Source organism: Leptodactylus fuscus, chromosome 6, assembly GCF_031893055.1.
Source record: "Leptodactylus fuscus isolate aLepFus1 chromosome 6, aLepFus1.hap2, whole genome shotgun sequence".
Lineage (NCBI taxonomy): Eukaryota > Metazoa > Chordata > Amphibia > Anura > Leptodactylidae > Leptodactylus > Leptodactylus fuscus.
In genome coordinates this window covers 19082027-19107186 of record NC_134270.1, presented here as the reverse complement: position 1 = coordinate 19107186, position 25160 = coordinate 19082027, and the positions used below count along the sequence as shown (strand labels likewise).

The window sequence follows — 25160 nt, the reverse complement described above, 5'->3', positions numbered from 1 at the left end:
ACACAAGGATACAGATCCACGTGTTCTCCGCACTATTGCGTGTCCCTGCACAGATGTGTGTAGTAACCACAACATTATCGTTACCGATGGCTGAGGTTATTCCCTGCAGCAGCATCTGGAACCACTGAGAGGCGACCCCAGGTCAGAGAGATGGCAGTGAAGGGGTTAATGATATGTCCATGTGCAGCTGTATACTGTATATAGGGAAGAGGACACATACAGTCCTATGAAAAAGTTTGGGCACCCCTATTAATCTTAATCATTTTTTGTTCTAAATATTTTGGTGTTTGCAACAGCCATTTCAGTTTGATATATCTAATAACTGATGGACACAGTAATATTTCAGGATTGAAATGAGGTTTATTGTACTAACAGAAAATGTGCAATATGCATTAAACCAAAATTTGACCGGTGCAAAAGTATGGGCACCCTTATCATTTTATTGATTTGAATTCCCCTAACTACTTTTTACTGACTTACTGAAGCACAAAATTGGTTTTGTAACCTCAGTGAGCTTTGAACTTCATAGCCAGGTGTATCCAATCATAAGAAAAGGTATTTAAGGTGGCCAATTGCAAGTTGATCTCCTATTTGAATCTCCTCTGAAGAGTGGCATCATGGGCTACTCAAAACAACTCTCAAATGATCTGAAAACAAAGATTGTTCAACATAGTTGTTCAGGGGAAGGATACAAAAAGTTGTCTCAGAGATTTAACCTGTCAGTTTCCACTGTGAGGAACATAGTAAGGAAATGGAAGACCACAGGGACAGTTCTTGTTAAGCCCAGAAGTGGCAGGCCAAGAAAAATATCAGAAAGGCAGAGAAGAAGAATGGTGAGAACAGTCAAGGACAATCCACAGACCACCTCCAAAGAGCTGCAGCATCATCTTGCTGCAGATGGTGTCACTGTGCATCGGTCAACTATACAGCGCACTTTGCACAAATAGAAGCTGCATGGGAGAGTGATGAGAAAGAAGCCGTTTCTGCACGTACACCACAAATAGAGTTGCCTGAGGTATGAAAAAGCACATTTGGACAAGGCAGCTTCATTTTGGAAACAAAAATTGAGTTGTTTGGTTATAAAAAAAGGCGTTATGCATGGCGTCCAAAAAGAAACAGCATTCCAAGAAAAACACATGCTACCCACTGTAAAATTTGGTGGAGGTTCCATCATGCTTTGGGGCTGTGTGGCCAATGCCGGCATCGGGAATCTTGTTAAAGTTGAGAGTCGCATGGATTCCACTCAGTATCAGCAGATTCTTGAGAATAATGTTCAAGAATCAGTGACGAAGTTGAAGTTACGCCGGGGATGGATATTTCAGCAAGACAATGATCCAAAACACCGCTCCAAATCAACTCAGGCATTCATGCAGAGGAACAATTACAATGTTCTGGAATGGCCATCCCAGTCCCCAGACCTGAATATCATTGAACATCTGTGGGATGATTTGAATCGGGCTGTCCATGCTCGGCGACCATCTAACTTAACTGAACTTGAATTGTTTGTCCAAAATACCTTTATCCAGGATCCAGGAACTGATTAAAAGCTACAGGAAGCGACTAGAGGCTGTTATCTTTGCAAAAGGAGGATGTACTAAATATTAATGTCACTTTTCTGTTGAGGTGCCCATACTTTTGCACCGGTCAAATTTTGGTTTAATGCATATTGCACATTTTCTGTTAGTACAATAAACCTCATTTCAATCCTGAAATATTACTGTGTCCATCAGTTATTAGATATATCAAACTGAAATGGCTGCTGCAAACACCAAAATATTTAGAACTAAAAATGATTAAGATTAATAGGGGTGCCCAAACTTTTTCATAGGACTGTATATACACACATACCTCCACCTGTGCCGCTGTATACTGTATATAGGGGAGAGTACACATACCTCTACCTGTGCCGCTGTATACTGTATATAGGGGAGAGTACACATATATACACACACATACCTCCACCTGTTCAGCTGTATACTGTATATAGGGGAGAGTACACATATATATACACACATACCTCCACCTGTGCAGCTGTATATTGTATATAGAGGAGAGTACACATATATACACACACATACCTCCACCTGTGCAGCTGTATACTGTATATAGGGGAGAGGACACATATATACACACATACCTCCACCTGTGCCGCTGTATACTGTATATAGGGGAGAGTACACATATATACACACACATACCTCCACCTGTGCCGCTGTATACTGTATATAGGGGAGAGGACACATATATACACACACATACCTCCACCTGTGCCGCTGTATACTGTATATAGAGGAGAGTACACATATATATACACACCTACCTCCACAGCTGTATACTGTATATAGGGGAGAGGACACATATATACACACATACCTCCACCTGTGCAGCTGTATACTGTATATAGAGGAGAGTACACATATATATACACACATACCTCCACCTGTACAGCTGTATACTGTATATAGGGGAGAGGACACATATATACACACCTACCTCCACCTGTGCCGCTGTATACTGTATATAGGGGACAGGAGAAATCCTAGTGGGCTAAAGGACCTCTGATGACGTCGTGATCATGTGATCAGACTCTGGTATGGGCGGAGCTATTGAGGACAGTGCCGTGTTACACAGGAAGAGGAAGCGTGGTCAGGGTGTGTGTGTGGTCAGGGTGTGAGTGCGTCCATACTGTTGCTCACACAGCCTTCTACCCCTCTTGCTCTCACACAGCCTGCACCTCCATTCCTCCTCTTGGGCACACACAGCCTGCACCCTAACTCCACCTCTTGCTCATGTACAGCCTGTACCCCTATTCTCTCCTCTTGTTCACACAGCTTGCACCCTTATTCACCGCTATGGCTTATGCACAGCCTGCACACCTTTGTACCCCTCTTGCTCGCTCACAGCCTGTACCCCCACATGTCTCAACCGGGCACCTCCACATAGCCATCACTTATAAATGTTTATAAAATAAGGCTTTGTTTGGAGCCTTCAGTAACAGTTATTTGATGGCCCCCTCAGTGCCCCCCACACTCAGTAGAATGTCCCCTTCGGTGCCCACATGTTATATTATGGCCTTTACTCTGCCTCTACATGTACGCAGCCTGCAGCAGAAGTGCCAATATTTTGTAATGCATTGTGTTATTGTTATTATTATTGTTTATTTATATAGCACCATTAATCCCATGGTGCTTTACATTTGGGGGTTACATACAATACACAGAATATACAGGTAGATATAATACTAACAATGACCGACTGGCACAGTGGGGTAGAGGGCCCTGCCCGCGAGGGCTTACAATCTATGAGGGAAGGGGGGTAGAGACAGAAGGAGAGGGGGAGACTGTACAGATGGTGGTGCGGTGATAGTGTTATTGGAGGTTGTAGGCCTTCCTGAATAGGTGAGTCTTCAGGGCCTTCTTGAATCCTGTGATTGTGGGGGTCAGTCTTATGTGTCTTGGTAAGGAGTTCCAGAGTATGGGAGATGCACGAGAGAAATCTTGGAGACGGTTGTGTGAGGAGCGGATGAGAGCAGAGCGGAGTAGGAGGTCATTGGAGGATCTGAGGTTGCGTGTGTGCAGGTAGTGGGAGATTAGGCCCGAAATATATGGAGGGGACAGGTTGTGGATGGCTTTGAATGTTAACGTTAATAGCTTGAACTCAATTTGCTGGGCTATAGGTAACCAGTGGAGGGACTGGCAGAGGGGAGCAGCCGATGAAGATCGGGGGGGTGAAGTGGATTAAACGAGCAGCGCAGTTTAAGGTGGACTGGAGGGGGGCGAGGGTGTTAGCTGGGAGTCCATGGAGAAGGGTGTAGGAAGGGAAGTAGTCTAAGCGGGAGATTATGAGGGCCTGGACGAGCATCTTGGTAGTTTCAGGGGTGAGGAAGGAGAGGATTCTATGGATGTTCTTGAGCTGGAGGCGGCAGGAGGTGTTGAGGGTTTGAACGTGTGACTTCTCTGGAATGCTCTACCCCGGACAATCAGATTAACTCCCAATTTCTACAGCTTCAAACGCAAACTAAAGACACATCTTTTCAGACAAGCCTATCACAATGTCTAACGTAAACTCTTAACCCTCCTCTATCCCCGCTCCCACATTTCCCCACATGATATGAGACCATCTCAAGATAACTTTATCTGTCCATGCTCCATCCACATGTTACAGGACATGACTGGTGACTGCTCATAAAGTTTTATGTTTGTGTAATGAGTCACCTCTATTACAAAAGTGTCTGACCTCTGCATAAGCAATGCCGCCCCTGCTACCTCTTGTATCACCCCCTCTACCTCATAGATTGTAAGCTCTTACGAGCAGGGCCCTCAGTCCCATTGTGTGAAATTACTTTCTTTGTAATGTATCTTTCTGTCTGTATTTGAACCCTACAAATTGTACAGCGCTGCGGAATATGTTGGCGCTATAGAAATAAAATTTATTATTATTATTATTATAGGTCAGAGTCCAGGGTTACCCCAAGGCATCGGGTCTGTGAGACAGGGGTAATTGTGGTTCCGTTAACTTTGATAGATGGGTCAGGTGGAGGGACCACATGGGCTGGGGTGAAAATGATGAACTCCATTTTCTCCATGTTCAGTTTGAGAAAGCGGGAGGAGAGGAAGGAGGCTACGGCCGCTAAGCAATCTGGAACTCTGGCCAGCAGGGAGGTAATGTCAGGTCCAGAGATGTAGATTTGGGTGTCGTCGACATAGCAATGGTATTGAAAACCATGAGATTCTATGGAGTTGGCCTAGGCCAAGGGTATAGATGGAGAACAGGAGGGGTCCTAGGACGGAGCCTTGGGGTCACCTACAGAGAGAGGGTGAGGAGGTGGTGTGCGAGTGGGAGACACTGAATGTGCGGTCAGTGAGGTATGAGGAGATCCAGGAAAGGGCAGGTCTGAGATACCAAGGGATGAGAGAATTTCTAACAAGAGGGAGTGGTCAACTGTGTCGAAGGCAGAGGAGGACAGAGTAATGGCGCTTGGCTTTGGCGGTTAGAAGGTCATTGGTGACTTTTGTTAGGGCAGTTTCAGTGGAGTGCTGGCGTCTGAAGCCTGACTGAAGTCTGTCAAAGAGCAGGTTGGACAAGATAATAATTCTGATCTCTACTTTTTTTAGCAGTCCCATAGAGATGAATGGAGCAGTAGTACAAATGCAGGACCCCTGTTCTGATTATCGTGGGGGCCCTTGTGGTCAAGATACATTACTGTGGGGAATGGCCACTGTAATAGGTAATAAGCTTAAAATAAAACCCTGTAAAGGGCACTATGCCATGAAAAGTATTTATCTTCTGTTCACAGGATAGGCAACAAATATCTGACCAGTGGGGTTTGACGGCTGCGTTCCTCAGCAGTCCCAAGAATTGAGGGGGTTCTTTTCACCTGCTTTTCATTGAGCCTGACCAAAGCCAGGCTGAATGTAGGTGTATCTGGTGGTGGACGGTGCCCCCATTCATTTCAGTGTAAGCGCCAGAGTTCACTGAATGGTGGACATTGGCTATCTCCGGTACACCCTCTGAAGAGAATGGGGGTGCTATCCACTACCAGTCATGCCTCAATGCACAGAAGGGGAAATGAATTTCCTGTTCTTGGGATAAGCTGCCACTTTACAAGTCTCCAGTGCTTTCTCTCAAACCATTTTCTAGTGCTGACCTGAAGTGTGTTTTGGGTCATTGTCCTGCTGGAAGAGCCCTGACCTCTGAGGGAGACCCAGCTTTCTCACACTGGGCCCTACATTATGCTGCACAATGTGTTGGTCGTCTTCAGACTTCATAATGCCATGCACACGGTCAAGCAGTCCAGTGCCAGAGGCAGCAAAGCAACCCCAAAACATCAGGGAACCTCAGCCATGTTTGACTGTAGGGACCGTGTTCTTTTCTTTGAAGGCCTCTTTTTTTTTCCTGTAAACTCTATGTTGATGCCTTTTCCTACTTTTGTCTCATCTGACCAGAGAACATTCTTCCAAAACGGTTTTGGCTTTCTCAGGTAAGTTTTAGCAAACTCCAGCCTGGCTTTTTTATGTCTCTGGGTAAGAAGTGGGGTCTTCCTGGGTCTCCTACCATACAGTCCCTTTTCATTCAGACACTGATGGATAGTACGGGGTGACACTGTTGCACCCTTGGACTGCAGGGCAGCTTGAACTTGTTTGGATGTTAGTCGAGGTTCTTTATCCACCATCCGCACAATCTTTCATTGAAATCTCTCGTCAATTTTTCTTTTCCGTCCACATCTAGGGAGGTTAGCCACAGTGCCATGGGCTTTACACTTCTTGATGATACTGCGCACGGTAGACACAGGAACATTCATGTCTTTGGAGATGGACTTGTAGCCTTGAGATTGCTCATGCTTCCTCACAGTTTTGCTTCTCAAGTCCTCAGACAGTTCTTTGGTCTTCTTTCTTTTCTCCATGCTCAATGTGGTCACACAAGGACACAGGACAGAGGTTGAGTCAACTTTAATCCATTTCAACTGGCTTCAAGTGTGATTTAGTTATTGCCACCACCTGTTAGGTGCCTCAGGTAAGTAACAAGTGCTGTTAATTACACAAATTAGAGAAGCATCACATGATTTTTCAAACAGTGCCAATACTTTTGTCCACCCCCTTTTTTATGTTTGGTGTGGAATTATATCCAATTTGGCTTTTTGACAATACTTTTTGTGGTTTTCCATTGAAGACAAATTAAATGAAGATAATAATACCAAAGATTTTGTGATTGCAATCATTTTCTGGAAGAAAATGAGTATTATCTGACAGAATTGGAGGGGTGCCAATACTTTTGGCCAACACTGTATAACTCTGCTACTGTGGTGGGTTTCCTCCCAAGAGCTGTTAGATTCAGGTCCTTCCATAATATTTTTATAAGATAAGATAATCTTTTAATAGTCCCACATTGGGGAAATTTCAACATGTTACAGCAGCATAGTAATACAGATACAGGATAATACACAGTAATATATTACAGACGTAGACACACATAAGCTGAGAAGAGAAGATATACTAGGATTCCATAGCAGCTAAGGAAAAACGGAAGAGAAAGAGGAAGACCTAATGGTCATCGTCATAATCATTAGTTGTCTGTCTTGAGTGATCTTCGCTTGGTCTGATGTAGATTATACAGCCTGGTCGCGGTTGGAAGGAAGGACCTGCGATAGCGCTCCTTCTCACACTTGGGGTGAAGCAGACGGTCACTTACAGTGCTGCCAAGTCCCTTCAGGGTCCCATACATGGGGTGGGATTTGATCTCCCGCATGGAGGTCACCACAGACAGTATCCTTCTGTCACCCACCACCTGTACTGGGTCCAAGGGGCTCTCCAGGACAGAGCTGGCCCTCCTGATCCGCCTGTCAAGTCTATGTCTGTCCCTGGTTGATATACTGCTCCCCCAGCAGGCCACACCGAAAAATATGGCTGAGGCAACCACAGAGTTGAAGAAGGCCCTAAGAAGTGTCCCCTGGACTCCGAAGGCCCTCAGCCTCCTGAGCAGGTAGAGTCTGCTATGGCCCTTTCTGTGCAGCACCTCCATGTGATCAGCCCAGTCTAGTTTATTGTTGAGGATCACGCCTAGATACTTATAGGTCCTGACTATCTCAATACATATTCCTTGGATCTCCACTGGGGTCGGAGCACCTCTCCGTTTACTAAAGTCCACCACCATCTCCTTGGTCTTCCCATTCAACAAAATCCCAGTTTAAGTCTCTGTATTCCCTATCGTCGCCATCAGTGATAAGGCCTACTATAGCAGAGTCATCGGAGTACTTCTGTAAGTAACAGCTGGATGAGTTGTGCCTAAAGTCAGCAGTGTACAGTGTGAAGAGAAATGGGGCAAGAACTATACCTTGTGGTGCCCCCGTACTACAGATCACAGTGTCAGACACACCGTCTTGGGCTCTCACATACTGAGGGCGGTTTGTCAGGTAGTCTAGTATCCAGTTGGACAGGTGGTGGTCCACACCATCAAGGTTCAGCTTCTCCCTCAGTAGCCCTGGCTGAATGGTGTTGAACGCACTGGAGAAATCAAAGAACATTATTCTCACAGTATTCCCGGGTTTCTCTAGGTGAGAGAGAGCTCTATGAAGAAGGTGGATGATGGCGTCATCCACCCCAATGCCTGGCCGATAGGCAAACTGGAGGGGGTCCAGAGCGGAGCTCACTAGGGGGCGTAGGTGTGTCAGGACCAGTCTCTCTAGGATCTTCATCAGGTGAGATGTCAGTGCTACAGGTCAGTAGTCATTGTAGCCCATCGGGTTGGGTTTCTTTGGGACTGGTACCACGCTGTTAGGATTGGGTCCCGCAGGGTCCACTCTCAGCGCACAGTGCCACCTGCAGGTCAATCTAACCCTCGGCCTCATGTAGTGAGGTGTCTGGAGTGTAAGTCCAGATTTCGGCCCACTGAACATGCTCAGGCCTATTGGAGTCGCTCACAGGCTAAGTGCCACTTCTTGCCTACTGAGCATGAGCAGTGAGGTCATGGCCACTGCCCTGTTGGGCGGGGACTCCCTTTTAAAAAGTGTGAGCCAACGCCCGCCCGGCGCTCACACTTTGAATCAAATTACTGAAGGTTGTGCATGACAGTAGTTCAGGGAAAGGCTCCAGTTTCCAGGCAGGTGTTCAGACTAGGCCTGTAGTTAGTACCCTGTAAGCCCTGAACTGACAGCTCTATACCTGGGTTAGGAGCAGTAGACTCTGTTCCAGCCCATAGAGTTGCAGTAGGCTTGGGTCTCAATTAGCCACTTTTACTGTCGCAACTTCCTTCACTCTCCTGGCTGTTTGCAGGAGAATGTTTAGTTGCTGACCTGGGGTGAGTTAACCCTTGGCAGCCTTGTTTGCTGTTCCAGCTGTACTGAGCACCTGTCCAGTGATGCTAACTGGCAGGGCTTTCCTGCAGCCTGTACACATTTAGTACTGCGTCTCGTGTCTGCCAGTGGAGTTAACTGGTAGGGCACTATTCAGACACTCAGTCGCCCATCATTGGGCCTGTGGACCTCACTGCAGTGCCTTGCAGACTAGAGGTTCTGTTGTTTAAAAATATTATTTTTTGATTAATACACAGAACCGTAACACACGCAAGATGTTTTCCACAGTTGAGGTACCACTCCCAGCTTTACACTCATATTGTACATGTGCGTAATAATTCCACCTAGCTGGTCACTGCACATTTTAAGAACTCTTGCGCTTATAACATCAGGTCCTCCCACTTTGTCTGCTTTAATCTTCATTTCCTTACACACTAGAGACTCCTGCAAGGTCAGATAGTCATATTGCAGTTTACCACCGGTCAGTGGGGGTTGGGTCTTGGTGTGTGAGGAGAGGGGGGTTGGCTGACATGCTGGTGGAGGGAGCATTGGCTTGGAGTCGAATCTATTGAAGTATAGATTAAGCTCATTAAGCCACTTCCTGTCCCCTACTGTTCGATGCCCTGTTTTTTTTTGTTGTGTCCTGATATTGTCTTAAGGCTGTCCCACACCTCCTTGCATGAAGATCAGGATTGTGACTTGGCCATTTCAAGATTTTAATTTTATTGTCCTTTAACTATTCTTTGGTAGAACAACTTGTGTGTTTAGGGTTGTTCTCTTGCTGCATGATCCATTTACTCCTGAGATTCAGCACCTGCTAAAGATGTTCTGATATTTTCTTTTAGAATTTGTTGTTATAATTCAGAATTCATTTTTCCATTAAAGGGGTTGTCTCATAACAAGGATCCTATCTATACTGCTAGTTTATGTGGATTTAAGACTTTTCCTAAATACATTGCTTTATCAAAACTGCTATGTTTGGCCGCTATCTTAATTTATTCACTTCATTCTTTACACTGCGTTTCTATGACCACGGGGGACAGTGCTGAGCTTATCTGCTCATTTTCCAAGTAACATAGCTGCCTGCTCTCAGGGGGGGGAGGGAGGGGCTGAGTGCTCGGCAGAAGCTCTGAGTTGTTTATGTCTGACAAGTAACGGAGCTCCTCAGATAGGGGAGGGGGAGGTGAGAGCTCCGGGATTTCTAAACTGAACTCTATCTTCAGCTCTTCCACTTATCAGCCAGTTTAATTGACTTTGGCTGATAAGGGCTGAGATAGGGAGTCCGGTACCTCTGTATGTAATGCAAGCTGACTCAAATCCAACTCTGCTACATCAGCCTCTACATCAGCTTCATACTGTGGTAATGCACTTACAACCAAGCCCTCATTACTAACTGCAAACATAGCAGATAGCCGAGCAAGTTAAACCCCGCCCACCAATGTCCCGAGAAAACCAGGAAGTGAACAGAGCACAGAGCCTGCAGGTTGGTGAACAAGAGTTATGGGAATACCCCTTTAATGATAACGAGTTGTCTCGGCCCAGATACAGCAAAAAAAAACAAAAAAACGCCCAAACCGTGATACTACCACCACTGGTTTCATGATGGAATGCTCTGGGGTAGATTTACCAATAAACAGTCCTAAACCACAGTGTTTGATAAATCCGGTGTATTGTTAAGACTATCTAGTCTATCACTACACTGCTTAAAATTTCTTGGCACATGAAGTTACAACTTAGAACATGCCCCTTTCCACCATAGGCCATGGCCTTTTCCCACACTCAAAATGAGAGAGGCTTCTCCTCTGTGTGAATTCTGAGATGTTTAACAAGATATGCTTTGTATCTAAAATATTTCCCACATTCTGAACATGAATATGGCTTCTCTCCTGTGTGAGTTCTTTCATGTTTAAGAAGTTGACTTTTACTTGTAAAACATTTGCCACATTCTAAACATGAAAATGACTTCTCCCCCGCGTGAATTCTCTGATGTATAACAAGATCTGATTTTTGGCCACAATACATTCCACATTCCGAACATACAAATGGCTTCTCCCCTGTGTGACTTCTTTCATGTCTAACAAGTTGAAATTTAATTGTAAAACATTTCCCACATTCTGAACATGAAAATGGTTTCTCCCCTGTGTGAAATCTCTCATGTGTAACAAGTTGAGCTTTACTTGTAAAACACTTCCCACATACTGAACATGAAAATGGTTTTTCCCCTGTGTGACTTCTGTAATGTATAACACAATTTGATTTCTGCGTAAAACATTTCCCACATTCAGAACATGAATATGGCTTCTCCCCTGTGTGAGTTCTCTGATGTATGCGGAGATATGATTTTAGTGTAAAACTTTTCCCACATTCTGAGCATGAATGTTTTTTCTCCCCTGTGTGTAGTCTCTGATGATTAAGAAGATGCGATTTTTGGGTAAAACATTTAAAGCATTCTGAACATGAAAACGGCCTCTCCCCTGTGTGAACTTTCTCATGATCATGAAGACTTGATTTCTCAGTAAAACATTTCCCACATTCTGAACATGAATATGGCCTCTCCCTTGTGTGAACTTTCTTATGTTTATGAAGTTTTGATTTCAAATTAAAACATTTCCCACATTCTGAACATGGATATGGCTTCTCTCCTGTGTGAATTCTCTTATGTTTCACAAGATCTGATCTTTGGTTAAAACATTTTCCACATTCTGAACATGGATATGGCTTCTCTCCTGTGTGATTTCTCTGATGTACAATAAGACTTGATTTAGCAGTAAAACATTTCCCACACTCTGAGCATGAAAATGTTTTCTCTCTGGTGCGTTTTCTTTGATGTATATCACTGCTCTGGCTTTTGTTTTGCATCTTAGTCAGTGATGGATCAGAAGATAGGACCTGTGTAGAAGGATCAGATGACAGATCTTTGCTGTGAAGGGCTGAGGGTATATCTGGGATAATGGCTTGTTCTTCATATGTATCTTGTGTGATACCACCATCATCTGCTTTATAATCTGAAGACATGAGAGGTCCCTCTGAGGTCCTGGTGCAGTCATCTGCCGCGAAGAAAACTGATTTGAATTATTTTTAAAATAACATTTCTAGATAATAATTTCCATACAAATTACAAAATATACAACAATGCTTGTGATGCTTAAGAACCAACCAAAGCAGAACTTGGGGTGCTCTCTAAAGGACTTGCATTTTGTCCTTCTAAAGCCCTAGTTAAAAGAGAAGTGTGTAGTGACATGGAGAAATACTTCAGGAGACAGCGCCTGAGGGAATATTTTCATGACACAGAGGAAACGCAACCTACTCCTGCAGATGGTCTAATCTTGGAAAAAAAGGAGACATCTGATTGGACACCGACTGGACGTAATAACCATCTGGAAATTACATAGAGAGTTTCAGACACATGGTCAAATCCACTATCCTGGACACAGACAAAAGACGGCCGTCTAACATCAGTGCCCAGGAGAGGAGAGCCATACAAAATCCCTGAGAAATAACAGACACATCATCATTAAACCAGCGGACAAAAGTGGCGCAATAGTCATGATGTACACATCAGACTAAAGGAAGCACATAGACAGCTGATTGATACGCACTATTACCCCAAATTGGATTCAGAACCTAGAGGAATACTCCAGAGAACTAAAAAAGATCATTTCCGGCCTATCTGATGGAGCCAAAAGCCTAAGTGACCTCATACCAGCAAGTCCATGGACAGGGACTTTTTATTTGCTTCCAAAATTGCATAAGCCTGGAATCCAGGGAGACCGATTATTTCATGTGTGGGCACCCTCACTGAGCAAATTTCTAGGGTGGAGGGTATTCTTAAACCCTTAGTGAAAGCCAACTACCTTCAGGATACAAGAGATCTATTGAATAATCTATCAACCATAGGTCCCCTTCCAGAGGGAACCATCCTGGCCACCATGGATGTAGAACCCTTGTACTCCAACATCCCACACCAGGATGGTGTAAATGCCTGCCCGGTCTTCATGGAAAAGCAAGGTATGAATGCTGAAGCTGTGGTGAAGCTCACAAAATTCATCCTCACCAATAATTACTTCTCCTTTGGTGACTGCATCTATCTACAGCAGACCAGTACAGCAAAGGGAAGCAAAATGGCGCCACAGTACGGTAATCTTTTCATAGCCAAACTTGAGAGTGACTTCCTATCCACCTGCACCACCAGGCCTCTGGCCTACTATCGCTTCATTCAACGATATCCTAATCCTTTGGACTGGGTCTGAACAACAGCTGAAAACCTTCCATGAACAATTCAATGAGTTCCATCCCACCATCAACCTGACGCTCAATTACTCCTTCACTGAAATAAACTTTCTGGACACAGTCATCAAGATACAGAGCAACAAAGTTAAACATCGCTGATTGACCACCCAACACACCTAAGATGGGATAGTTTTCATCCCAAACACATAAAGAACTCCATACCAAACAGGAAAACAATCGGGTGCCCCTGGTTGTCACATATAACCCACACCTAGAGATGCTGAGAGGAGTCACACGCAAACTACATCCACTATTGTAAAACGACAACCGTTTAAAATCTACATTTCCAGACCTCCCTCTCCTGTGCTATAGACAGCCACCAAACCTCAGGAATATGGTTGTTAGCAGCTCACTGTCACCTCCAACTACAACATGAACATTTCCATGCGGAAAGAAAAAGTGCAAAACCTGCCCTCACATACTGACCACTGACAGGATAGAGATCCCCAACTCTAATCAGGACTACAAGATCCCAGGTACCTTCGCCTGCGGCACACCTAATGTGGTGTAGTTAATAATATGTACCAAGTGTCCTGCTGGGGGCTTTTATGTAGGAGAGACAGGGCAGAAACTCAGAATGTGGATTAACTCACACCGTTACATGATTACAGAGCAGAGAATGGACCTCCCTGTGCCAAAACACTTCTGCAATGAAACTCATATCATCAATGACATGAAGATTTGGGTTTTAGGGGGAATTTCAAATCTAAGAGAGACAGGAAAATAAGGGAGTATAAACTCATGAACTTAAATCTGTCACATTGATTTATATCCTTCTACAAGAGCTAGACATCACATCCCCAATCAAAGGGACTATAAAACTCAAAGGGCCGTCCTTTGAATTGATAATTTATTTTTTAATTATGTATTTATTTGGTGTGTACTGCTTTCCATCACCTGTCGCCTTTATTCCTGTGTCCTTTTGTGTATAAATATGCATGGCTTCAGAAATTGTCATACAATGCCTGAGGAAGAGCCCTGAGTCGTCTCGAAAGCTTAAAATCTGTCATTATTTTTGTTAGCCAATGTATCAACTACTGAAGACTTTCAATTTTTATATTTCATGTCCACTGGCTAATACGGTACAAAGATTTATATTTCCTTATCATAGACAGGACATCGGGGAGGGGCAGCATGGTCATGTATGATGGCTTTGGAGCAGCTGTAAGACTGAATTACTACATGAGAAAAATAGGACAAGACTAGAGATGAGCGAACAGTGTTCTATTGAACACATGTTCGATCGGATATCACGCTGTTCGCCATGTTCGAATCGAATCGAACACCGCGTGGTAAACTGACTAAAAACTCGATTCCCCTCCCACCTTCCCTGGCGCTTTTTTTGCACCAATAACAGCGCAGGGAAGGTGGGACAGGAACTACGACAACAGGGACATTGAAAAAAATACTAAAAACCCATTGGCTGCCGAAAACATGTGACATCTGATTCATAAGATCAGCGCCGCCCAGCTTCGCGTCATTCTGAGCTTTCACTTGGTCACAGACGGAGGTCTCCGTCAATTTAGATAGGGATTAGATTCTGCTAGGCATGGATAGGATAGGAGAGGAGAAGAAAACCAACAGCTCTTTTAAGCGCTACATTGAAGGGAGAATCCAAAAAAAATGATTGTCACAGTGTCTACCCACTAACACTAATGTGGGATTCACAGGCTGCATCAGCGCTACCCAGCTCTCCGCGGTGGGGATAATACTAAGTGGGATACACTGAAAGTGTATTCCCACATACTCTACATATCCTTAATCCACGGTGTACCCCCCGGAACTAACTGGCATACACTGAAATGCGCAGCCCATATACCCTCAATCCACGTTCTAACAGTGTGCCCCCCACCACCACCCCGTAGCTAACTGGTATACACTGAAATGCTCAGCCCATAGGATGTGGATTAAGGGTATATAGGGCATGACAGTGTGCCCCCCCCCCCCCCCCCCCGCACCTAACTTGTATACACTGGAATATTCACCTGGGTTGTCAGTGTTAATTCCCCAAATAATTTGGGGATACATACACCCTACATCTCAGGCTCTTGCCATATTCACCCAAGTTGTCAGTTTTAATTCCCCAAATAATTTGGGGATACATACACCCTACATCTCAGGCTCTTGCCATATTCACCCAGGTTCTGAGTGTTCATTCCCAAAATAAATTGGGGCCTTCATACCACCTTCATTTGTTGCTATTGGCAAATAGTGCCAGGTTCTGAGTGTTAATTCCCCAAATAATTTGGGGATACATACACTCTACATCTCAGGCTCTTGCCATATTCACCTGGGTTGTCAGTGTTAAATCCCCAAATTATTTGGGGATACATACATACATTTTAATTCTCAGGCTAATGAAGCTTCACTAAGGTTGTGAAAGTGTGTAACCCCCCCCCCTTCCCCCAAAAACCTTGGCATACATACATTCTAATTGTCGGGCTATAGAAGCTTTAGCCAGGTTGTGACTGTGTGTAACCCCACCAACACTAAGTGGGATATACATTAATTGTCAGACTATGTACGCTAAACCCAGCATTCCACGGTGTGTCCCCACAAAACCTAAGTGGGATACACACCAATTGTCAGACTATGTACGCTCAACCCAAGGGATACAGGTCCAAATTATACACCCAATTAGTGTAATTCGTAGAGGGATTGGAGAGGACAGGTCTGTGGTTGGCCAGGTACTCACGCAACATGCGCCTATACTTATCCCTCATGATGACACTAGGCCCCTAACTGGCAGTAGTTTGGGCAGAGAGGGGGGGGGGGGAACATTAACGTGTACCAGACCTTGTACAGTGTTCCCCTGGTGGTTGTGCAGCGGATGGAAGTTGTGAGCCTCATGGAGGAAATATCCTCTCTGACGCCCAAGAGGGTTAATGGAAACATTCCCATCATGTTCTGCACCAGTTGCTTGTGCCAATTATTTTTGCAATTTTTTTCCTCTCTCCCCTAATATAACAAAGGAACAGAAATTTGACCTGTACCGGGGGTCGAGGCTTGCAAAAATCCAGTATTATGTGCTCTCCATGATGTGAAATTTGTGTTTGTCTCTTGAAAAGCAACCAGACATCAAGTCAGCCATGTGTGCCAGTGTGTTACTTGGCATGACTTTGCTGCCCCCCAACTGTAAGGGTCACTCTCCATTTCCTCCATTTTCCACTCCCCTTCACACCATCTGTGGTCAAGCAATGGGATGCACTGAAGTGCACCCTCAAGCCTCGTGTGGGACAGGGACATCAGTTGCCACTCCATCCCCCTCGTCTTCCTCCGCCAGCCAACGGTGCGAACATGAGAGGAGTGTGCTCTGAATGTTTTCTGCCTAACAGAGTCTACTTCTCACTTACAAAAATGGCCACACTTTGACCAGTATATCAGGCACAATGGTGTAGGTTTCAAAGAACCATTGCACCAACAAGTTGAAAACGTGGGCAACGTCTGGCAAGCTCCAGATCTGCTACTAGGTTCCGGCCATTATCACAGACGCAAAAATGCCCGGCCCCAGGTGTAGCAGGGAAAAACACATTGCCATCTCAGCCAGGGTGGCATCCCTGACCTCGGAGGCACTGTGCTGTCTGTCCCCCAAGCTGGTGAGCTTCAGTACATCCTGCTGACATCTCCCCACGCCAGTGTTACAGCTTTTGCCGCTAGTAGCTGGGGTGGAGGTTGCAGCGTAGTAGGCTTTCAGTTAACTCTTGCCATGGTGTTTTCTCACTTTGATAGAGGTTTTTTTGAATGTGGAAAGTGTGTAGTTGTTAGGCTGTGATGTTGGGGTAATAGAGGGTCTTTGGTGTGTTAGATGCCCCCAGACATGCTTCCACTGCTGTCCCAGTTGCATTCCAGAGGTGTTGGCATCATTTCCTGTGGTGTCATAGTGGACTTAGTGACCCTCCTGAGACGGATTTGGGTTTCCCCCTTAACGAGTATATGTTCCCCATAGACTATAATGGGGTTCAAAACCCGTTCAAACAGTCGAACAGTGAGCGGCTGTTCGAATCGGATTTCGAACCTCCAACATTTTAGTGTTCGCTCATCTCTAGACAAGACCTTTTATACTTTAGACTTAAGTTACATGAAAAACAGCAGTAAATGGCATACTCTGGTATTGTAAATAACCTATTGTGACTGCCAATACTAACATGGGGTCACTGGGGATCTGAAAAAGGCCATGCAAAAGCATTTGTAGCAGAATGACCAGTGGGAGGCACAGCAAGCTGTCACTGACCACTAGGAACTAGGTATGAGTCTAATAGGATTAGGGCTATACCCATAGGGGGTACAGAGGTACCAGGCCACAGACCCTAATGGGGGCCCTAAGGTCCCTCTGCTACATAAAATATACCCTATTCCAAATGGCATAAGATAGGTATGGGACACACGGTAGCTTAGTGGTTAGTAATGTTACTTTGGAGTGCTGGAATCCTATATGGGACACTGACTGATAATGTCTGTAAAGAACTGGTGCTATAAAAGTAAAAGAAGAAATAAAATAAATAAAAAAAAGGTCGGTGCCCCATTACAGAATTAGTATTACTGCCCAGGAAGTTCAAGTTACACCTCTAAATGGGAGCGAATGGTTAATAAATTCTAAAATTAGACAAATACTTTTTACTTATTAGTACTGAGAGCAGATGATGAAAATATGTCTTATTCACTACTCACCGGGGCGGTCACCTGTAGGAATGTCCTCCTTACACTCCTCATCACCCCTCACAGATGTCTCCGGAGCATTAATATTGTTCAGATCTTCACCCGGATACAAAAGCTGTGAAACAAATATTGTAAAAGTCACCAGACGGACGGAGAAGTCACGTGGGATGTTTTATAGGAGAAGAAAAGATCATTACACCGCACAACAATGATTTTGCTACTGAGAAAAAAAACCACGTGACTTATACTAAAATGAGTGCGCGGATTCTAAATATGAACTCGGAATTTGCCTCACACGTCTAGATTTTAAGTTATACATGTAAAGCCTATTCAGCTATAATATTAATGCATTCTATATTGGAAATGTTCCAATGGACATGCCCAGACCTGTCCGGCACCAAAACTTAAAGGGGCTCTATCAGCAAAATCATGCTGATCGAGACCCACATATGCGTGAATAGCCTTTTTTTTTTAAGCAATGTCAGTTCGCGAGCGCCGGACATTGCAAAATTTCCTGACATGTTACAACAATTCTGAATCTGGATTTGGAATCTGCACACTCAATTTAGTATAGGACAAACAGTTTTTGTCCAGTAGCAGAAGAAAAGATTTCTTTTTTTTGTTGTGTGGTGTTATCATGACCACCAAAAGTGACAGCAGGAGTTATCTGACCAAATAGCTGCAGGTCTCCTGGATAAATCCACCATGTTGTCATCTACCTGATCATCCTGGAGGACATTTTCTTCCTTACAGTCCTGTGGTAGAAGAGGACTGGGACATCTCTCCAGTGATGTTCTCTTACTGGATGGAACTGGAGGAAACACATACAGGGACTGAATTCATTCTTTCCATACAGATAATGAGAGGCCGTGTGTATTTAGTCATGTCTAGAGATGAGCGAACAGTGTTCTATGGAACACATGTTCGATCGGATATCAGGCTGTTCGATGTGTTCGATTCAAATCGAACATCACGTGGCAAACTCCAAAAAAATTCGATTCCCCTCCCACCTTCCCTGGCGCTTTTTTTGCACCAATAACAGCGCAGGGGAGGTGGGACAGGAACTACAACACCGGAGGCATCGAAAAAAATCGGAAAAAGTCATTGGCTGCCGAAATCAGGTGACCTCCATTTTAGACGAATAGTGGATTTCAAATCCGGGTCATATGAGAATGTGAACTTTGTGACTAAGAGACAGGGATAGCTGTACAGGCAGGGATAGCTAGGGATAACCTTTATTTAGGTAGGAATGTTATTAAAAATAACTTTTTGGGGCTCTATCAGGTGTGTAATTGTGATTTTTGTGACATAAACTTTTTCCAATAGGAATGCATTGGACAGCGCTGATTGGCCAGAGTACGGAACTCGACCAATCAGCGCTGGCTCTGCTGGAGGAGGCGGAGTCTAAGATCGCTCCACACCAGTCTCCATTCAGGTCCGACCTTAGACTCCGCCTCCTCCGGCAGAGCCAGCGCTGATTGGCCGAAGGCTGGCCAATGCATTCCTATGCGAATGCAGAGACTTAGCAGTGCTGAGCCAGTTCTGCTCAACTACACCGCTACATCTGATGTGTGTGCACACTCGGCTCTGCTACATCAGATGTAGCGGTGTAGTTGAGCAGAACTGGCTCAGCACTGCTAAGTCTCTGCATTCGCATAGGAATGCCTTGGCCAGCCTTCGGCCAATCAGCGCTGGCTCTGCTGGAGGAGGCGGAGTCTAAAATCGCTCCACACCAGTCTCCATTCAGGTCTGACCTTAGACTCCGCCTCCTCCGGCAGAGCCAGCGCTGATTGGCCGAAGGCTGGCCAATGCACACTCAGCTCTGCTATATCAGATGGGCTGACCGGCACATCAGATGTAGCAGAGCCGAGTGTGCACACTCGGCTCTGCTACATCTGATGTGCCGGTCAGCCCATCTGATGTAGCAGAGCCGAGTGTGCACATCTGATGTAGCAGAGCCGAGGGTGCACACTCGGCTCTGCTACATCAGATGTGCACACTCGGCTCTGCTATATCAGATGTGCCGGTCAGCCCATCTGATATAGCAGAGCTGAGTGTGTGAATGGAGACTGGTGTGGAGCGATCTTAGACTCCGCCTCCTCCAGCAGAGCCAGCACTGATTGGTCGAATTCCGTACTCTGGCCAATCAGCGCTGGCCAATGCATTCCTATGGGGAAAAGTTAGCTTGCGAAAATCGCAAGCTGACAGGGATTTCCATGAAATAAAGTGACTTTTATGCCCCCAGACATGCTTCCCCTGCTGTCCCAGTGTCATTCCAGGGTGTTGGTATCATTTCCTGGGGTGTCATAGTGGACTTGGTGACCCTCCAGACACGGATTTGGGTTTCCCCCTTAACGAGTATATGTTCCCCATAGACTATAATGGGGTTCGAAACCCGTTCGAACACTCGAACAGTGAGCGGCTGTTCGAATCGAATTTCGAACCACGAACATTTTAGTGTTCGCTCATCTCTAGTCATGTCTATTACCTGCTGATGTGAGGGGCTGCTGATCCTCCATCATCACCTCCTTGTACACATCTTTGTGTCCTTCTAAATACTCCCACTCCTCCATGGAGAAATAGACAGTGACATCCTGACACCTTATAGGAACCTGACAACACAATAATACAGTCATCACCAGATCCCTTCATAGTGGTCCTGTATAATGTCCCAGCATTCCCAGCAGTGTCACCTCTCCAGTCAGCAGCTCAATCATCTTGTTGGTGAGTTCTAGGATCTTCTGTCCATTGATCTCCTCATGTATCAGGAAGTGAGGTGGAGGCCCCAGGATTGGGCTCAGGGTTCTCCTTCTTCGTTTACGCAGAGGAGCCTGACGGCGCCCACTAGAGGTCTTCTTCACTACTGTGTAATCCTGTTTATGGAGAGACACATTAATAAATCTCACTCCATCCATTCCCAGAGTCCCTCACCTCTCCAGTCATATCATCTGTTATTACTATAGATAAGAATGATGTAATGTGACATCATCAGAATCTCTCACCTCTCCAGTAAGCTGGTGCAGGATCTCTAAGGTGAGATGTAATACAGTTTCAGCCATCTTGTCTTTATCTCTATTCATATTTGATAGGCCAATTAGGTAAATTCTCTGATATATATCTACTGCTCGGATTTTGTATTGTAGTCACTTGAATGAAAAAAAGATGAACCAATGTAAAATCACACAAAATACCATTTAGAAATACAATGACAGTGTCTGGCCTTAGCTTTAAAGGGATCCCATCACTCAGACACAATTTTTTCTAAGTACCATGTCGGAATAGCCTTAAGCAGGGCTATTCGTCTCCTACCTCCTGGTTTTTCTCGGTATGCAAATGAGTTCTCTCTCAGCACTGGGGGCGTCCCCAATGCTGCGAGAGAACTCTTTCCAGCGCCGCCTCCATCTTCGTCAGCAGTGTCCTCTTCAGCCTCTTCTTCTGGCTGTGGCTTGTAACTTCTAGGCCTCGGGCAGAGCAGACTGCGCATGCCCACAGGCCAGAGTCAGATGAAGATTATGAATGATGGGTGGCAGTCAATTTCCATTCTGGCCTAATTCTAGTCTGTACACTTAAATTCCACTCTCAGATGCAATGACCAGGCCTAGTAGCTAAGCCGTCTCCATATTATCTTAGTGAGACAGGCATATCATATGCTGCTAAGGGGTTAAAGGGACAATCAAAATAGTATCCTTAGGATGTGTCTCCCCCCATGCCGCAGTCACATCAGGTATCTGGGTAAGGGGCAGAGAACCGGAGTGATTTCTATCCAAAACCTTATCCCCTGATCTGTACCCAGCTCAGCCATGATAAAGAATCAGCAGCAGCATCCCCCCCTCCTTCCCGCACAGTCCACACAGCAGCCATGTCTCCCCATCATCCCCTGCACACCACTTACTCCAGGCTCCAGCAGACGGAATAGCTCCAGGATCTGAGCCTGCAATGTCCTGGCATGTCCTCTCAGCCCCTAACACTTCTGATTGGCCAGGCTGGAAGACTGACACACAGCCTGACCAATCAGGGAGAGAGAAATCCCTGAACCACCAATTATTATTACCAGCACCGCCCTCCTGCTGTGAACACTGGCCGAGAGGCCACCCCGGGTCAGAGAGGTGGTAATGAAGGGGTTAATGGTACGTGGCCAGTAATCCTGACAGACAGTGACGGTGACTATACATATATATATATATACATCACCACGTGTACAGCTCTGTGTAACACCTTGGCTAAAGGACCTTTGATGATGTCATGATCATGTGATGAGTCACATGTGTGGGAGGAGTCAGGTGAGCTGCATTAGTACAAGCATTAGTCACTTAGCAACATCTGGTTGCAGCTGCTACTTCTCGACTGAACGTCATGTCGTGTCGGCATCAATGCGAGACTTCACCTCAGAATTTTTCCAAAAGAGAAGCGATGGCCGACCTCATGTACAATCCTGACAGAGAATAACAATCAATTATCTCTATGAAGGAAAAGGGAAATTCTCTGGAATTCTGCAATAAACCGAGGAAGAAGTTTTAGTTTTTTTCTTAAATGTTGGGCTGAATGGGATAATATTATCCAGCCCGGGTATTACACTGGTCAAGAGGGTGAAGAAAAAGTAAAACATCCCGGTGAAAAGCCGACATTTTAGGAACATGCGAGGAGCGCGTCTCTATTTCTTAGGCTCTGTGGTCGGAGACTTAGACAACGGCTTCTGATTCTTTCTGAGAAATTTCACCCTTTTACGTTTTTCCATTGTCACAGACCAAGAGCTTTAACATTTTTTTTACTTTTTCTGCCAATGTAACCGTATGAGGGTTTGGGTTTTTTTTCCGCAGGACTAGTTGTAGTGTTTAGTGGCACCATTTTGAAGCACATATATCTCATCTATGTAACGTAATCATTTACTAGTTTTGCGAGTCAAATTCTGCTTTATAATGGTACAATTTAATATTCTATACGATGTACTGGGAAGCTGGAAAAAATCAGAATGGGGTGGAATTGGAGAAAAACTGCATTTGTGCGACTTTCTTATGTGCTTTGCTTTTATGGCATTCTCTGTGCAGCCAAAATGACATGTCACCTGTACTCTATAGGTCGTTACGATTCCAGGGATACCAAATTTATGGTGAGTTCACACAGGGCCAGGTAGCTGCGACTGAAAGTTGGTGCACTGCATCAGTATCCAGCCGTGCACTCTGTTCCGGATTAGGCCCAATGAATGGGCCTAATCGGGAGGAGGGAGTGTCTTCAGGCTGCAATCGCGAGGCGAAACGGCCTGAAGAATGACCACCTCGCTTCTGAGCACCTCCCATTGATTTCAAAGAGACCCATCTTTTTGGTCAGGATTATGAGGCGAATACGGCTTCAAAATCCTGACCAAAAAACTCAGTGTGAGCTTACCCTTATGTAATTTTTTTCCCCTTTTGACCCCTTAAAAAAATCCAAAACTTTGCCACATTCTGAAACCTGTAACTATTTTATATTTCCATGTACAGGTATGCATATGGATTACTTTTTATTTGTGCCATTTGGATCTTACAGGGTTCACCATATAGGAAAAATATTTTTATAAGTTTGTTTCCTCAAAGACCATGTCAGAATAGCCTATAGAAAGGCTATTCTTCTCCTACCTTTCTTTTTCTGCTCCATGCCACCGTTTCTAAGAATTTTTGGTTTTCTTCTTTATGCAAATGAATCTTCAGAAAGCACAGGGGGTGTTCCACCTGTGCTGAGAAAGCATAGGGGCGTCTTCAGTGCTCAAAGAAGATGCTCTTCCGAAGATTCAGCGTCACCTCTTCTTCTGCAGACTCCTCTCTGCTGCGTCATCAGCTGTGGAGTCTTCGTTCGGGATCCAAATCCTTAAAGAGAATGTTGTCACAAGCCCACAAAGACCTGTGGAGAACAAAGATGAGAAACGGGCTGTGCAAAGCTAGATGACCCCAGATGATGACGTGGAGTGTTTGAGAGAGTGGCCAAACGTGAGAAACTGCCAGCTACTGACTGGGCAGATGTCATTGCACCCTATCTGACCGGTGAACCCCAGAAGGCCTATTATGACCTCTGCCAGAAAGATGTCCAGGACTATGACAAACTAAAGGCAGAAATTCTTGCTTGGCTGAGGGTAACCAATGCTGTCCATGCCTGGCAAGTGCATACCTGGAGCTACCATATGGACAAGCCTGCCAGATCCCAGATGTACGACCTGATTCACCTGGTGAAAAAGTGGCTGGAACCAGACATCTGTACCCCTGCAAAGATGGTGGAGAAGGTGGTCCTAGACCAGTTTACCAGAGCTCTTCCTCCTGCGTTGCAGCGATGGGTTGGACATGGAGACCCCAAAGATGCCAAACAGCTCGTCAGCCTTCTGGACAGGTACCTGGCGACTGAGGCAGAACTCTGTGATGACCCAACAGCACGACCATCCCCCAGGAAAACCAAGCAGAGGGTACCTCCTGGTAAGACTGTTCCAATATTTGAGAGCGGAGGGAAAAGAGCTCATGATGGGTTTTCCAGGCAGTCCACCAGCCCAAGAAGGGACTCTGCTGGAGAAACCAGGGCTGGTACAATGTTGGAGATGCCATGAGCGGGGACATATTGCTGCTCAGTGTCCATTTACCTCTGAGCCAATGGACTGTGACGTTGGTAAGCGTCAATCCTTATTTGCAGTTCCTGCCTGTGCTGCGGCGCCAGGACTAGAGACTGAGCTGCAGGTCTGCAACGTTGTACTGAGTGGCCATTCTGTCCAGGCATTGTTGGACTCTGGTAGCCTGGTCACTCTGGTGCATGCCAGCTTAATAGCTGGGGACTTTATCCCAGACAAACGTATGAGGGTTTGTTGCATCCATGGGGATATCAAGGACTACCCCATGTCCAATGTCAAAATAGAGACTATATTAGGATTTGTTTATTATGAAGTGAGTGTTGTAAAAATCCTGATGCATAATATGATTTTGGGACGTGATTTTCCTTTGTTCTGGGATTTGTGGGGAAAAGGTAAAACCACAAAACCAAATGTGGAAACCCCGCCTACACCCAACGTGCATGAGGAGGGCGACACCTTTCTGTTACAGGTCCTAGCTGGAGAGGAGGAGGATGCCTCTTATACCTGAATTAGAAGTTTCACGTGATAATTTTGGTACTGCACAGATGAGAGATCCCACTCTTGCTAATGTTTGTGATAATGTGACAGTTGTTAACAATGTGCCTCAGGAACCTGATGCTGACCACCAATTCCCACGTTTTGCTATGAATAATGACTTCTTGTATCAGGTTGCAAAAAGTAATGGGGAAATTGTGGAGCAGCTTCTTGTACTAAAGCCATACCGCCGTGTGGTACTTGATATGGCCCATAATCATGTGCTTGGGGGACACCTAGGGGCGGAGAAAACACAGGAGAGGATTCTCCAAAGATTTTTTTGGCCAGGCGTGTACAGGGAAGTGAAGG

The 25160-nt window shown here is 45.2% G+C and overlaps 1 pseudogene; it reads right to left on the bottom strand.

The window, feature by feature from the left end:
* The window catches only part of LOC142210381 (uncharacterized), a 66226-nt pseudogene extending 44517 nt beyond the window's left edge, over positions 1-21709 (bottom strand).
* Between the last annotated feature and the right edge of the window lie 3451 nt (positions 21710-25160).